Raw genomic sequence first — 17,414 nt, forward strand, 5'->3', positions numbered from 1 at the left:
AGAACTCTGGTGGCGTAGTGGTGAGGAGTTGTGTTGCTAGGCCAAAGGCACACCGTTCGAAGCAACCTTCTGCTCTGTAGAAGAAAGATGGGCAGTCTCCTCCTGGGTGATTTACTGCCTCTGAAAGGGTCAGTTATGAGTTAGTTCTGACTCAACACTACATAACTACAACAATATAAAATGGAGGCGATGAGGTATCTATCTATTCAATGTCTGGGATTAATAGTTTATACTGTATGTGTGTTCCCAAATGGGCCCCATTGGAAATATGTGAGAATTCATAAAAAACTATTATCATCACTTTTGAGAAAGAGGCTTCTGATAAACTCTAACATGAAGCAGTTGTTGTTGTGCCATCGAGTCGACTATGACTCACAGCAACCCTACGAATGGATCTAAACCTTGCCCTATCTTGTGCCATCCTAATCATCTCTGATATACTTGAGCCCATAGCTGCACTTACTGTGTTATTCCATCTTGTTGAAGGGCTTCCTCTCTTTCACTAATTCTCTATCTTCCCAAGCATGATGTCCCTTTCCAAGGAATGGTCCCTTATAACAACTTGCCCAGAGTATGTGAGATGCAGTTTCATCATCCTTGCCTTAAGGAACACCTTGGTTTTCCTTCCCAAGACTTATTTGTTGTTTTAGCAGTTCATGGGATATTCAGTATTCTTCTCCAAGGCATCGACTCTTCTGTCACTGTTACTCACTGTTTGACTTTCAGATGCATAACAAGTATTTGAAAACTGAAATCACTGCTCTTTAGCACTCTGGACAGGTCCCCCTGACAGACTTTCCCAATACAGCATGGTTTCTTTCTTTACTGCTGGTACCAGAGGTGCAGACTGTGGATCCAAGTAAGATGAAATTTTTGACAACCTCAATCTCTTCTGCATCTATGTTGTCTATTGACCCTGAGGAGAAAATTTTTGTTTTCTTAAGATATAATTCATAATAAAGGCAGTCATCTTTGATCTTCTACAGAAAGCACTTCAAGTCCTCCTCACTGTCAGCAAGCAATGTTGTGTCATTACATAACACATGTTGTTAGTGAGTTTTCCTCTGATTCTGTTGCCACATTCTTCTTCATTAAGTCCAACTTCTCAAATTATTTGATCAGCAGACAGATTGAATTGGTTGTAAAAAGAAACCACAGAATTCTAGGACTAGCCATGCCCCTTCCTAATCTTACCCTCTTATTGTTCACAAGTAGGATTATACTACAATAGTGATTAGAGAAAGAATATGAGAAAATTCTAGAGAAGGAGTTTCCAAAGTTTCCTTTAGCAACAGAGTCTAGTAAACAGTTCTCATACTTCAACTATGTCCTTATTACCGCAATTTAACTTTATCACTTGTTGCACTGTATTGAATGAAATGCAGAAGAGCAATTTACCATCCCATATACACAACCTTTTCACACAGAAGAAACTGAGTTAGGACCCAGACTACTACTTTGGATTAAACAACTTCATTTTCCTTGACCTCTTCTCCCCCACCTCCCCAAGTCAACATTGTGAGTGACAGGATTATATCCATACACTTACAAGGAAGTCCAGTGAATACCACTATCATTCAGATATATGCACCAACAACCAGAGCCAAAGAAGAAGAAATAGATGATTTCTACCAACTTTTACAGTCTTCTACCAAACAGTCGGAGATAGATCGAACACGCAATCAAGATGCATTGATAATAATGGGTGACGGGAACGCAAAAGTTGGGTACAGAGAAGAAGAATCAGTAGTTGGAAAACATGGACTTGGTGACAGAAATGAAGCTGGAGATAGAATGATTTCATTTTGTACAATCAATCACTTATTCATTGTAAATACGTTTTATAAGAAACATAAACACAGGTTATACACATGGATTTCACCTGATGGTATGCATAGGAATCAGATAGATTATTACATCTGCGGAAAAAACTGCTGGAGAAGCTCAATATCAGCTGTGAAAACTAGGCCAGGAGCTGATTGTGGAACAGACCACCAACTACTCACATGCAAGTTCAAGCTGAAGCTGAGGAAAATTAAACCGAATCCACAGGAGCCAAAATATGATTTTGAGTTCATCCCACCTGAATTTCAGAACCATCTCAGGAACAGGTTTGAGGCCTTGAACACTAATGAGAGAAGACCAGATGAGTTGTGGGAGGATATCAAATGTATCATCCAGGAAGAGTGAAAACAGTCATTACAAAGACAGAAGAGGAAGAAAAGACCAAAATGAACATCAGAAGAATTTAATGAAATAACATTTGAGCAAGAGCCTATGGTGATGAAGGAAGAAATTTAAGCTGCTTTGAAGGAAATAGCAAAAAATACGGCCCCAGGAGTAGATGGTATACCAATTGATGTATTTCGGCTAAGAGATGCTGCCATGGATGTGCTCACCAAGTTGTGCCAAGAAATCTGGAGAACGACCACTTGACCAATTGACGGGAAGAGATCTATATTTGTTCCCATCCCAAAGAAGGGTGACCCAACAGACTGTGGAAACTACAGAACAATATCACTGATTTCACATGCAGGCAAGATTCTACTGAAGATTATCCAAAAACGACTGGAACAGCACATCGGCAGAGAACTGCCAGAAGTCCAGGCTGGGTTTAGAAGGGGTTGTGGTACTAGGGATACTGTAGTTGATATTAGATGGATCTTAGCTAAAAGCAGGGAATACCAGGAGAATGTCTATCTGTGTTTCATTGATTATGCAAAGGCGTTTGACTGTGTAGATCATAACAAACTGTGGCTGACTCTGAGAAAAATGGGAATACCAGAACACTTGATCATGCTAATGAGAAACCTACACTTGGACCAAGAGGCAGTCGTCAGAACAGAGCAAGGAAACACTGCATGGTTCAAAATTGGGAAGGGTGTATGCCAGGGATGTGTCCTGTCTCCATATCTTTTCAACCTCTATGCAGAACAGATTATCCAAGAGGCTGGGCTCTATGAGGAGAAATGTGGGGTCAAGATTGGTGGATGACCTATTAACAATCTGCGACATGCAGATGATACAACCCTGCTTGCTGAAACTGAGGAGGACCTGAAGCGCTTGCTGCGGAGGGTCAAGGACTGCAGCCTTCAGTATGGACTGAGGCTCAATGTCAAGAAGACAAAGATTCTCACCATTGGACCAATTGGCAGTATCAGGACGGATGGCGAAGAGATTGAGATTGTTCACAGCTTCAGTTTGCTCGGCTCCACGGTCAACACTCTTGGCACCAGTAGCCAGGAAATCAAAAAACATATTGCAATGGGAAAGTCTGCTGTTAGGGACCTCTATTAAGTACTCAAGAGCAATGGTGTGTCTCTGGAGACTAAGGTGTGGTCTTTGCAATCACTTGTTATGCATCAGAGAGTTGGACAATCACCACGGACGATAGAAGGAGAATTGATGCCTTTGAGCTGTGGTGCTGGAGAAGAGTATTGAATGTACCATGCACTGCCAAGAAAACAAACAGATTCATTGTAGAGAGGGTTAAACCAGGCTACTCCTTGGAGGCAAGGATTCTGGGGCTTCATCTGACATACTTTGGACATGTTGTAAGGAGGGACAGGTCCTTGGAGAGGGACATCATGCTTGGGAGGGTGGAGGGACAGCGCAGGAGGGGAAGACCCTCTATGAGGTGGATTGATTTAGTGACTGGGATAATCGGGATGGGTATGTCAGAGGCAGTGTGATTGGCACAGGATAGAGCAGGGCTTAGGGCTGTTGTATATAGGGTCGCTATGAATCACAAGCAACTTGACGGCACATAACAACAAGTTAACAAATATTTATTATACTGCTACAAAGTCACTGGGAAGTGGCCATGATGCTGGACACACTGTCAAAGTCAATTCTCCACCATGTTCTTGGGCTTAATGCTCTCTTCTTGGCTACAGACGAAGATCTGGCCCGACTCATTGGGGCTCCAGCCATACTTGCTCATCCACACCTTGAGCTGGCTGGCTCAGATCCCTGAGCATATCAGCCAGCAGCCAGCGGTCAATATGTTTGTAAGTAATGCCAACAATGTGGCAAATAAATTTCCGAACAGAGTCTTCGAAGCCTGTAATGCCCTCTGAGAGGTCCATGTGCTTATCCAAGGCTTGCCAAAAGGCCTGGAAGTGGCAGGTCTCCAGCAGGTCTCCGAGGTAGAGTATCTGTCGGATCAGCCATTCTTCTTGATGTGCTTGGTCAATCATACACTTGTACAGAGTGAAGTCAGTGTGAGGCAGGTTGATGAGGGCTTTCAGCAGGATCTGGGCAGTGACTATGGTCTGAAATAAGGCTGGGTTGAACTGGTACAGCTTCAGGACAGCGAGGTTGTCTTCCAAGTCATAAGCATTCTCCTTAGCCCGTGTATCCACATAGCGCTGCAGGGTGGCCAGGTTCTCAGGATTGGACCTGTCGATGCCCTTGAGCAACTTGCCCACGTTTGCTCTCATCTGCTCAAACACTGCCATGGCTCCCACCGCCTTGACCTCTTCTTGAGCTCATCTATTACTGTCATGATTTTCCTATGGGCACTGAAGAAAAATGCCCCCATGCATCTTTCAGACACAACACCAAAATCCTAAGACTTCCACTAACAATAAAAACAACAGGAGTATATCTTCAGGTTCTCATGCTATTCTTTCAATTATATAAGCTGGAGTTATGTTCACCTTTGCAAATACATAAACTTTTCCAAAGACTGTATCATCTTTGGGAATTCTTCCTAGTTAAACAGCTCAGAAGGAAGGTCAAATTTATATTTAAATTTATATGAGAGAATTTCCAGCAAATAAGACACCAGAATACCTAAAGCACCTATCAAAAGGAGTGGTGATTTTATGCCTTCCTGAGGGAGCTCTGGTGGCCTAGTAGGTAAGGAGTTGTGCTGCCAACCTAAAGACAGGCAGTTTGAATCTGCTAGATGGGCAATCTCCTGAGCTATTTACAGCTCTGCAGCCCACTGTAGGGCCAGGTGTGAGTTGGTTCTGCCTCAATGGCAGTGGACGTTTTTGGGTTGAGGATACAGAAGACATCGAAGACAGTATCTTATTTTTCTTAGATTCACTCATTCTTCATTCAAAAGCTCCCAGGGAATCTTCACTAATTTCCCACAAGATTGCATTTGGCATTTGTATTTGGCCTTGCACAGAAGTCTGTGAATACTCTTTCCCTGGCATTTTACAGTTTGTGCATCCATCAGTCTACTCTTTTGGATTACATGATTCTTGGACCAGGTATCACGTCAGTTACCTTTGAATCCCTATTACTCATACGTACTTGAAAATGCTAACTTCCTACTCCTTGTAGTACCTGGTACAGGAATTTAAGTCCTATAGTATTAAATAAATCCTGGAGAAGGATGATAACATTAATAATAGTCACCCAGCACAGCTCTATGAAGTTGTCAGACCAGTTTAGGATATTGGCATAAAAATTCCTTTTGCTGTTGGCCCAGACATTTACTCTTAAGGTTTCCCTCCTCCTCAAAAGACTCCAGGAAATGGGGTTAGTTTCAAGTTCTAGAAAAGCTAATCATTCCAGTTTCTCCAAGCTAAGAGCCTGAAGGACGACGGCAGATAGCTCATGAATATTGATGAACCTCTGTGGTCACATGAATATTAACAACACCCTGTGGCTTTCGGGAACAGCAGCCCAGCTCGAAGGTCTAATATTAACTTTGGCTAAGCCCAAAAGGTGGGAAGAGCATATGCCCATACGTACCCATGGGAAGTACAGAGTGGACAGCAGAGTCTGGTTTGGGGTTGGCCCCTATGAAAACACCGGACACAAGGGCTGTTAAGAAAGGACTAGGCATTGTGCCCCAAGATCCTGGGACTTAAGCCTATTAGCTGCTATCCAGGCAGGAATCCCCGAAGTTAAGCTTTAAAAAGCAAATCCTACATACTTCAGAAAGAGAGAGAGAATGTGTGTGTTTGTGTGTGTGTGTGTGTGTGTGTGTACCATGGAGTCAGAAGTGACTCAAAGCTAACCCTCCAGGCTGTTTTCAGAAGCAGTAAATTGCACAGGAGGAGAATGCCCATCTTTTTCCAAAGGTGCAGCTGGTGGATTCAAACCGAATGCCTTTGGGTTGGCAGTGCACTTGCTTACCACTAAGTCACCAAAGCTCTCCCTCAGAGAATAACTTGTAAGGATATATTGACCTAATATAATAGTTTCAGCAGAAGGCTAAGGAAGGTTCAAAGTTAGACCATATTGGACAAAAGCCAGAATCAATTAGTAAGACTTAAATTCAACAACAAAATCCATATTTAGCAGGTCATATATTAACAATGATGAAAGATTTCTGACTGGACAGCTCCTAACTCCCGATCGTCTATGATGCTGGCTGATATAGAAGCCACAGAGTTGGGTTCAAGAGAAAAGATGTGATGGAGCACATCTCGGTAGCAAAAGACGGAAGTTGTTAGGCTCTTTAAGCATTTGTGGATTCTGAACTCAGGAAGTATCAGAAAGAATGAGGACTGCTTTTGAGGAAAAATCTAGAGGAGTCTCTGGCCCTGGGACTAATTTCAAAAGCTCCTTCTATACTACCTGACATGGAAAGGCAGGTTAAGTGGCTCCATATAGTGGTTGGAAACAATGCTAATAATATGATTCCCACTGTACTCACAGGAGTCCCTGGGTAGAGCAAACCATTAGCCACTTGACTACCAGCCAAAAGATTGGCAGTTTGCCCAGAAGGCAAGACTGGCAACCTGCTTCTGGAAGGCCCCCACCCTGAAAACCATATGGAGCATTTCTACACTGCTCATGTGGGGTGTCGATGAAATGAAACTGACTCTGCAGCTAACATCCGCAATGCTGGACTCACAAACCAGGTAAGAATGCAATTAAAATGAAACTAACCTGATCCTACTCAAAGGCCTTGACCTCTCAGCTCTGCCTGAAGAGCTGACCCAGCCCCCTTCTCACACACTCAGGAGGAAGAGAAGGGCCTGTGGGCCTAGCCCAAGTCAGAGGGGGTGAGAGGCCACACCTAGGAAGAGGGTGGGGTATGTTCACGGGAGCTGTGTTCTGTCACACAATTACCATATTATGTAGCTCCAATAAAAAGAAATACTTGAAGTTTTACTAGTGCCATATAATAAAGTATTTATAGAATCCGGGAGGTGGGGGTGGACAGAGGTAGGGAGCCAGGCGAGGGGAAAAGGGGAAATCAGAATTGTTAGCCACAGCTGAGGCAACAACGACCCCCAGTATTCAGCATACTAGTTGGGCTTCAAAGCTTTGGGCCTGGGACATGGGGCTGGCTCTTACTAACCTAGACTGATGGTTAAGGTCAGGCTCATCCCTATAAAAGCATCTATCTCTCACTTTTTCCTGGTTAACTAAAAAAGAGCTGAGGACCTGGGAGAGAAAGAGAAATGAAGAACAGACAAACCAACAAAAATGTCAGTAAAACGGAGGCTAGGCCGAAAAAGGCTGAGCCCAGAGCAAAGAGGGCATCGGTTGGAAGAATGACTGGAATGGGAGTTTTTCAAGGTTCCATTCTGGGGCTAACCTTCTAACTCTCACAAGTTAACATATTTGACAGTTTTGAAATTTGCCAAAACTCGGTTTCCACCATTGCCCTGGGCCCTTCCGCACATCTCTCCCACTGCTGCCCAGCTTCATGCTCCCCTCACCACCGGCACGCAAGAGCACAGGGCCCTCCACTCCTACAACCACCACACAGCACACACCCACTGCTCCTCCCGCCCGTCCCTCCTCACACAGGATCCTCGCAGCCACAGTGTTGCACACATACAACACGCTCACCACAACACACTCCTTCCCAAGAGCATTGGCTGCTTGGGTTTCCTGGCCATCTTCCCAACTTTAGACGCATCCTAGATAGAAACGTTTTGAGTCTACAATCCTCCTCAACATTTCAGAATTTTCTACTACCCAGAAAATCTCCCCCAAAGAGAGGGAACAGGGAGGGTTGTGGCATTATTACAGAGGAGACTATACGCAGAACAAATATAGAGTTGCTTTATTACAAGGCAGTGTGGGGTTGGTGGCTGGCTGATTACAGGGACACTCCCCAGGCTCTCTGCAGTCCCAGACCTCAATAAAGACCAGGCTCGAGCTGCCTCCATCTGGGGACCGATCGGAGATGAGGGTCCCCTAGAATTCCTTCTGTGCAGTCCAGGATATGATAGCTGCCTTGAAGATAAGGGGAAAGGCAAACACAAGCTACAAGAGACCACTGTTGGCAAAGACTCACCAGGCCATCTTCTTAAAGGCCAACGCAACTCATTTAGTTTGGGCTTTTTAAAATCAACAAATTCCTAATTTCAGATAGTAAGAGGACTAAAAACTAGAAACAAATGACTAGATTTAAAGTCTCCATCGGAGTCACTGCAGAGCGAGGGGAACGAACGGACTACAGACAGAGAAGCGCAGCTGAGGTGACTAAAGCAGCCCATATTACACACAAAATCATAGAAGGAAAGAGTGGGAAATCCACAAGTCCTCCTTTTTGGGCTCAGGCACACGGCGTCCCTTCCTGGGTGACTCACAGTGGGATCACCTTCAGCCCCCTGCTTCATGTGGTAAGGGCCTTTTTATAAGAAGACACACCACGAGCCTTCTCCTCCTCCCAGCAAGGGGAATTGCGTCACTGACCTCCACACACACTCACTCCCTCCTCTTTCCGACCGGCCACCACACAAGGGATCTTGTCTTGTGGTCCCTGCGATCCTTTCATCTGGGCTCCAAACCCACTGTCACCTTGGCCCTGAATCACACCCCAGGAGACACTGGGAAAACATAGCTGGACAAAGAGTGTCTGGGTCCAGTACAGCCAGAATGTATTGATGCCAGTGGGTAAGCAAGCTCGGGCCATGCATCTCCCTCCCTAAGGTCAGGGCCTAGGGATAATTTTGAACCTGACCTTGTGGGCAGCCTTGCCTATAGACCAGATTTCCACCAATTTGGGTGATACCAATTCCCAAGACATGAAGGATGAAACGGGTGGAGCTGGAGCCCTAAAGGTTCCAGCTCGTCTCCCTAGTTGTTTTGGCTGAGGAATTGCTAGAGCTGGAAGAGGGCCAGCATGCATCACCCACAATTCTGTACACATCCACTTAGCTATTCTGTTTTCAGGGCAGCCCCAAGGAAAACACTGGCAGCAATAAATGTCAGCATTTTTCAGATCCTTCTCCAAGATAGAGGATTCCACTCCAATTGTGTCTGACCTCATTTCCATGTTTCATAGTTCTAACTTTCTCCTTGACCTTCTATGTGATCATACTCCGGTTTGGTGCTTGGCCATTCTTCTCTCACTCCAGAACCAGTCTTTCAACGTGCACATTTAAGATGAGCCACAGGAATGGGTTTTCACGGTCTAAGTTTTCTCCCTTATCACATACCTTTAATTAGAACTGAGCCTCAGTTCTAGAAAGTCAAAGAATGAGCTCTGTTGTCTGTTAAAATTACTTGTGGGACTTTGTTATTGTTGCTGTTAGGTACTGTCAAGTTGAGTATCATTCAGAGCTACCCTGTGAACAACAGAACTGAACCTTGACCCATCTTGTACCGTCCTCATCATTTCGGACATCCTCGAGCCCATTACTGTGGTCACTGTGTCAGTCCATCTAGTTGAAGGTCTTCGTCTCTTTCGCCAGCCTTCCACGTTTTCAAGCATGATGGTCCTCTCCAAGGAATAACCTCTCCTAACAACATGCCCAAATTATGTAAGAGGAAGCTTTGTCATCATTGCCTCCAAGAAGCACTCTGGCGGCATTTTCTCTAAGACACAGCTGTTTGTCCTTTCATTTGTGGGACTTGTTGTTACGTGCCATCGAGTCGCAGGCGACTCATAGCGACCCTATGAAGGAGAGTCCTCAACGCTTAGGTGTCTCTCATCCTCTCTCCAGGTTCATAGGGTTTCCGGAGGCAAGCTATTACGGAAGTGGATGCCACTCCTCCTTCCAATCTGTGGGACTAAGGGGTAGTAAATGTCATCTTGCCCCTAGTAAATTAAAGAGAGAGAGAGAGAGAATATTGTTGTTGTTGTTATATACCATGAAGTCACCTGCGGCTCATAGTGACCCTATGTACAAGAGCCCTAAACCCTGCTCTATCCCTTGCCAATCTCATAGTCTCCGACACACTTACTCCCATTTCTTCAGTGACAGAATCAATTCATCTCATTGAGGGTCTTCCTCTCCTGCTCTGTCCCTCTACCCTCCCAAGCATAATGTCCCTCTCCAAGGACTGGTCCTGTCTTGCAACATGTCCAAAGTGTATGAATATAAATATTTTTGTTCTTTATTTCTTTTTAGTCTCATATTTAATTCTGTGTTTGAGCTGAATTTTACTCAATGACTCTTCATCAGGACACCAGGTAGTTATGAGAATCAAATTAAGCAATAAAGGTAAAAATGCTTTGTGGAGTATATTATATAGCACCACAAAAATTTAACTAGCATTTAAATTTATCAGATAAGCTAAAGACAAGAGATAATACCCCTGCCTAAAGGGCACTTAACATTCAGAAAGGGAGTCAGAAAAACCAGTAATTCCAATACAGTGTTAATACAGCCCATGATAAATGACAAATCAAACCCACCATCAAGGGCTCATAGTGACCCGAAAGGGCTTACAGAATAGAGATGACCCACAGAGTTTCCAAGGCTATAAATCTTTACAGAAGCAGACTGCCTCATCTTCACTGCCAACTTCTCAGTTCATAGGCTAATAATGCTGGTAATGAGACCAGGGTTCCTTGACCGTTGTTGTTGTTGTTGCTGCTGCTGCTGTTGTGTGCCATCAAGTTGACCATGACTCACAACAACCCTCAGCACAACACATCTGAGCCTTGTCCCATCTTGTACTGTCCTCACAATATCTAACACGTCCATTGTTACAGTCACTGTGTCAGTTCATCTCATGGAGGGTCTGCTTGGAAAGGGCAAATAAAATAGCACACAGAAAGGGCTAAGGTAGGTTGGCTAGGGAGATTTTTTGAGAAGATGTGACATCTTCACTGAAATAAAAAATCATGAACAGCAGTTAGCCAGATGAAAAGGTTCGGCGTTGGGAGGGGTTCCAAAGGGAATAGCATGTGTCAGAGACTAGTGATAAAAAGAGAGTATGTCTGACTAAAAGAACTGAGAGCAGTTCCCTGTGTTTGAAGGATAGATCAGGGGCAGAAGATAGGGGGTGTGGCTGGGGGTGGTGAATGTGATATAGGAGAAGACTGGGAGATGAAGGTGGAGAAATAAGCAGAGACCAGTTCGTGAAGAGCCTTAATGATTTTATTAAGGAGTCTGAACTTTATCCTAAGGTCCTAAGGAAGCCACTGATCAGCTTTTAGAGCTGGGACACATGCCCAGACTTCTTTAATCAGTAGTTCTCATTTGGATTCTTTTCCTGATTGCAGATCCCTGGGGTGAGTGGAGTGTAAAACAGAGAAAAGCAGCAGAAGTTCAAGCTGGATCTACTTCTTTCCTTCAATCCTTCAGCATGTGCGGAACGCAGCCGGTTCCCACTCCCTTTCTCACAGCACGCTCTAGTTCTTTCATTTCTTGCCTTACTAACCAAACAGGTCCCCCCACCCCCAGTCCCCTTATTCCTGTCTCTGACAAAGACAAACCCATGAGTGCGTGGAAAAGCCTGTCCAGGCAGCTGTCCTATTGACCTGGAGCCTCCTTTGCTTGAACATTACCCTCCACCCTCCAACTGGAGCAGTCACGTAGCCTTGCCAATAACCCGCATTTCTAATCCAAGGCCCATGTCTTATCTCTAACTTGAATTCCACCAACTCTGCCAATATTTACTTTTCTCCTTAGTCCTAGATCTCTCAACCTCTAGAAACAATTTGGTGGCCTCTTAACCGACCACTAAGATAATGCTGGCCAAACACATGATCAATCTGCATAACAAAGACCTCATACTTAGATAATAATGACAAACTATAGGGGCCACTCCACTCTTTTTCTCCTCCTTTTCCCCCTCACTAAGTCCATTAGAGCTGCAGTTATGATCAGAATCAATCCCAAACAGGAAAAGCAGCCTGCTGGTTGCCTTTCTCTTGGCCTCGCCATAAGGAGCTTGGGTGGGATAGCGTGTAGTGTGTAATGCTGCTGACCAAGAGTTAATCAAAAAGTGGTTCCAAGCCGCCTGTGGCTCCAAGGGAGAAGATGGGCAGCCTCCTCCCCTGAGGGTTCACGGCCTCTGCAACATGATGGAGGATCTCTACCAACTGGATGGCACTGCATCTTTTGTTTTTGTTTTTATCTTACCTTTTAACCTTAGAATCACAGAATCTTAGCACTTGATAGCCATCTAAACCAACCTGAAGGAGCACTGGTGGCTTAGTGGTAAGGTGTTCTAATATACCAGCTACATTGCAGGAGAAAGAAAGCCAGCTTCTCCTATGAGATTTACTGCCTCTGAAAACCAAGGGTCAGCTATGGGTCTATTGTTACTCAATGGTATGTAACAGTAGATCAACTTTATGACAGGTGACCTTGCTGGTATTTGAAATACCAGTGGTATAACTTCCAGCATCATAGCAGCATGCACATCACTCCAGTACAGCACACTGACAGACAAGTGCTGTACCCATAGAGCAAACTATGAAATAAGCCAACATACAAATATAAAAGAAGCCTGCATGCTATGGGAAATAGAAAACCTCCATCTGGCCTGGGACAGTATATCTGCAAGCCCAGAAGAAGACTGAAATTGGGGTGAAATATGTGAAGAGCCAGAGTTAGAAAACCAAAAGGGGAGGGGGAAAACCAAAGGGGAAACCAAAAGGGGGAAACTTGGCATTTTTCAAGCTATAAGAATTGAAAAATAAATTAAAATCTTGAATTGTAATACTGAAGGATTCTATGGGCAAAATATTGAATGATAACAGAAACACTGAGAAGATGGTCTTTTGGCCTGATTTTCAGTCACCTCATATGCCTGAGAAGGCTAGATAATGAAAAAAGACTAGAAGAACTGATGCCTTTGATTTATAGTATTGGTGATGCATAGTAGGTACACCATGGCCTGTAAGAAAGACACATAATCTGTCTTAGAAAAGCACATGCTGACTGTTCCTGAGAAGCAACGATATAAGTTTTTACCTCACAGTTTGGACATGCCAGTAGGAGGGACAGCATGCCATGTTATATTCCCATCAGAAATAGATGAGAGTTCTCATCAACATTTGTTTTCTACTTTCAGTCACTGCCTTCCTAGTAGAAATCAAGTGATATTTCATTGGGGTTTTTATGGTCATTTCGTTATGGCTAATGATGCTGAACGTCTCCTCATGAATGTGTAGTCATTCACATACCTTCTTTGGGGAAGTAGGTATTTATGCTTTTTTGCCCACTAAAAAAAAAAGATGATGATGATGAAAGGAATACATAGAGTCACTGTATCAAAAAGAAATAGCATACACTGAACCGTTTCAAGAAGCAGCATACCATCAAGAATCAATGCTAATGAAGGAAAATGTTCAAGCTGCACTGAAGGCACTGGCAAAAATATAAGGTCTCAGAATTGATGAAATACCAATTGAGGTGTTTCAACAAACAGATGCGAACCTGGAGGTGCTCACTACCCAATGCCAGAAATCTGGAAGACCGATAACTGATCAACTGACTGGAAGAGATCTATATTTATTTCCATTCAAAAAAAAAAAAAGATGAGCCAATAGAGTATGAGCATTATCTAACAATATAACAAATATCACATGCAAATAAAATCATGCTAAAGATTATTCTAAAACAGGACAGGGAACCAACAGAATTTCATTCTGAATTCAAAACAGGCATGGCACAAAGAATATACATCATTCCTGAAGTCAGATGGATCTTGGCTAACAGCAGAGAATATCAGAAAGATGCTTACTTGTGTTTTACCGATTATGCAATGGCATTTGACTGTGTGAATCATAACAAATTATAGTTAAGATTGAAAGGAATTAAATTACAGAACATTTAATTGTGCTCATGTAAAAATCTACACACAGACCAAGAAGTAATTGTCCAAACAGAACAAGGGAAAACTACATGGTTTAAAATTAGGAAAGGTATGCATCACGGTAGCCTTTCTCTATATCTAGTCAATCTGCATGGAGAGTAAATAATTTGAGAATCTGGACTATATGAAGAAGAATATGGTATCAGGATTGGAGAAAGACTCATCAACAACCTGTATTATCAGATGATGCAAACTTACTTGCAGAAAATGAAGAGGATTTGAAACATTTGATGCAGAAGATCAAAGACTTTAGCCTTCAATATTGATTGCATCTCAACATCAAGAAAACAAAAATTCTGACCAGGGGACTAACAGGCAACATCATTATAAATGGAGAAAAGACTGAAGTTGTCAATGATTTCATTGTACTTTAATATACCATGAAAAAAAATGGTAACAGTAGTCAAGAAATCAAAAGATGTGCTGTACTGGGGAAAGGTGCTGTCAAGACCTCTACAAAATTCTAAAGAGCAAGGATTTCCACTTAAATACTAAGGTGTGCCTGATCCAAGACAAGGTTGTTTCAATTGTTTCCTATGCATATGAAAGTTAGATAATAAATAAGGAAGGCAGAAGAAGAATTAATGTTTTGTAATTGTGGTGTTGGAGTACTGAATATCCCATGGACTACCAAACAAACAAACAAATCTATTTTGAAGGAAGGATAACCAGGGTGCTCCTTAGAGGCAAAAATGGTGAAACATCATCTCACATACTTGGGGCATGAAATCAGGAGAGGCCAGTCCTTGGAAAAGGACATCATGCTGTTCGGAAAGGTGGAGTGTAAGAGGAAAAGAGGAAGACCCTAAACAAGACGGACCGATACAGTCACTCGAACAATGGGCTGGAGTATAGCAGAGATTCTGAGGACGGTGCAGAACAGAGCAAGTTCTGACTTGCTTTTTTAAATGGCTGTAAGTTGTAGTAGACCCTGTAGCATATAACAGCAGTCCAACCTTCCACTTCATTGTCAGAGTAACTGGTGGATTTGAACCATGTGCCTCTGGTTTGGCACCCCAAATTTTTACCACTAGGATATGAGAGCTCCCTGTAAAGGTATTTAACACTTAAAATTTCTCTACTTTATATGAAATCGTAATAAAAAGTTCCTGAACCAGCACCTGTTTTCTGATCACACTGTGAATAGCTCTGTTCTGTGACCTTAAGATTTAGTAAGTCTGACCTAGCTCATATTTGACAGAGAGGTCTACCCCTAATCTTGTTCATTCAAACATTGGTAGAAAAGAGAATTCCTAAGGAAATATAGCAGCCAGCAACAAGTAATCTGAACACAGTTGTTAAACCATGTCCAAGAGCTCAGCCTCACTACTAGGCCTTAAGGTCACAGAACAGCACAATTCAAGGGTGATCTGATACAATACTGTTTCAGCAATATAACATTCAAGCATATGTTCAAAGGGCTCACCTCAACAAAAAGCATATAAAATAGTCTGAGGTTGTTGAACTTGGAACTGGTAGACGCTGCTTAGTGGTTATGCATAGTAAGATCATGTGCTCAAGTACTTTGAAAATCACTGTTCTAGAAGGCTTCCATGAGAAGAGACCAGGCCTGTGGGGGAGGAGAAATTAGCTTTATTTTCCCATCTTCTAGGTAAGATAGTGAGTGAATCTGCTGCCTAGGACGAGGAACAGGAAGCTGCTCCCACTAAGCCCCTGGCTGTATGGGGTGAAGAGGAGGGCAGAAGTTGGTGGCTAGGTTATCAGGCAATAACAAACTCAGCATCCAAGCACGCAACTTCCAGCAATGCAAGGAGTTTCCTTTGTTTGGGGAAACAAAAGCTGCAAGAAGCCTCTGGTTGACACGTTCTTGCCTGGCTTCGGGAGGAGGCTGAGCACCTCTGACACACAAACAGGACGGTGCGGCCAATGAGGGACAAGCCAGTACCCTGACCACAGCCCCTGTTTGCTTTTCCTCTTCCACCACTTCCTCAGTTGGAGGGCCACTGTGGGGCCATAGGTAGCTGCCAACCTAGGTCATCACTCAAGAACTTCACCCCCAATGACCCAGTCCCTAGTCCTTACAACTCCTCTAATAACCTTCTACATCCTGCGTTCTCTCACTGGTACTAATACTCTGTGACTGATGGCTTCTGGGTCATTACCTAAAAGTTTTAGATACACTAAGACTCAGGGTATCACTCTGACAGAGGCAGTGGTATGCTCCACTAACCTGGACTGTTTCACCTCTATAATCAAAACATCAGCATCTATCTATCCACATGCCCAAGAAGAACAATCTTTGAGGTTTCAACAGAATATTCTGAACAAGTATTTTTGTTACCTGAACAAGGTAACTTGATTGCATTCCACCCTCAGCGTCAAGAGCCCAGTGATGACCATGACTAGCATCTGTAAAACAAGGCACATCTTTTAATGATGCAGAATGGTATCAAACTAAACAGAGATAGGTAGGGAGCTTACGACCAAAAGATAAAAAATGCAGTAATACCAGGAGACTGTGCATTGAGATATAAATAGAGGAACAACCTCTCAGATTCATATCAAAGTGCCACCTAAGACATTAGGTCTTTAGGATTATTAGGTCCAGGAGTTCTGAGAATTAGGGCTAGCGAGCCCCTCTTATGAATTCACTAAGTGAAATCAAGAGTTTTGGGGACCAGTAAACTTTCCTTCCTCTCTAGTTAATCAAGGGAGCTTACTCTTTTTCTGATAGCCCAAAAGCCCAAGTTTCTATGAAGACTCATTTGTCCATGAGGGGAGGAATGTGGGGGCGGGACTCCCCCCCACTCCAAGCCTCCTTCATGCCAAAGAAGGAGGAAACAGAATAAGCAAAATAAAATTCATAAAGCGAAGCCGTAATTATGGTGTGGTCAACAAGACGCTGTTCCTCAGGCCCATCATTATGTGGCTAAATTTAACGCCCTGCGCGGCCAGGGGAGCCGTGCGCCCCGGGCACGGTGTGTCCACACAGACGCCAGTTCCACCACCTTCGGCCGCTTGGCAGCCGCCAGGGCTGCCAGAAAGCAGGTCACAATTTTTTTTTATAGTCTGTTTACTAAGATGCTGTTTTTACTGCCGAGGTTTCTCTCATTTTATCTCTTTTTCCCTTTCCCCCAAACAGACTGGCCTGTATTTTCTGTCCTGGTTTTTTCTTTTTCTTTTCTTTTTTTTCCCCCTCTTTCTCCTTCTCTCAGTACTATTTTCAGAACTCTAATTTTATATGGTATGTTCCTTTTTTTTTAGTAAATATTTGCCATGACTAAGCCAGGCACATCCAGTTTAAAAGGCTCCGTCCCACAAAGCATCAGCCCTTTAATGATATGCATCTCATTAGCTTGTCTCATGAAAAGGGGTATAGAAAAAAAAAGGCAACTTACAGACTCTCTCACTTTTTTATACCTAAAGAGATCTATATTTATACACCAGGACAAGCTGAAAAGTGACAT

At 43.4% G+C, this 17,414-nt stretch overlaps 1 protein-coding gene and 1 pseudogene across 1 annotated transcript in view; both read right to left on the minus strand.

Moving 5' to 3' along the window:
- Positions 1 to 17,414, minus strand: part of NHEJ1 (nonhomologous end-joining factor 1) — a 160,756-nt gene that overhangs the window by 94,954 nt on the left and 48,388 nt on the right. The window lies entirely within an intron of this gene.
- On the minus strand, positions 3,808 to 4,460 carry LOC102873525 (annotated as a pseudogene).

Source organism: Elephantulus edwardii, unplaced genomic scaffold (genome assembly GCF_000299155.1).
Source record: "Elephantulus edwardii isolate Elephantulus edwardi_28Jun2011 unplaced genomic scaffold, EleEdw1.0 scaffold00087, whole genome shotgun sequence".
Taxonomy (NCBI): Eukaryota; Metazoa; Chordata; class Mammalia; order Macroscelidea; family Macroscelididae; genus Elephantulus; species Elephantulus edwardii.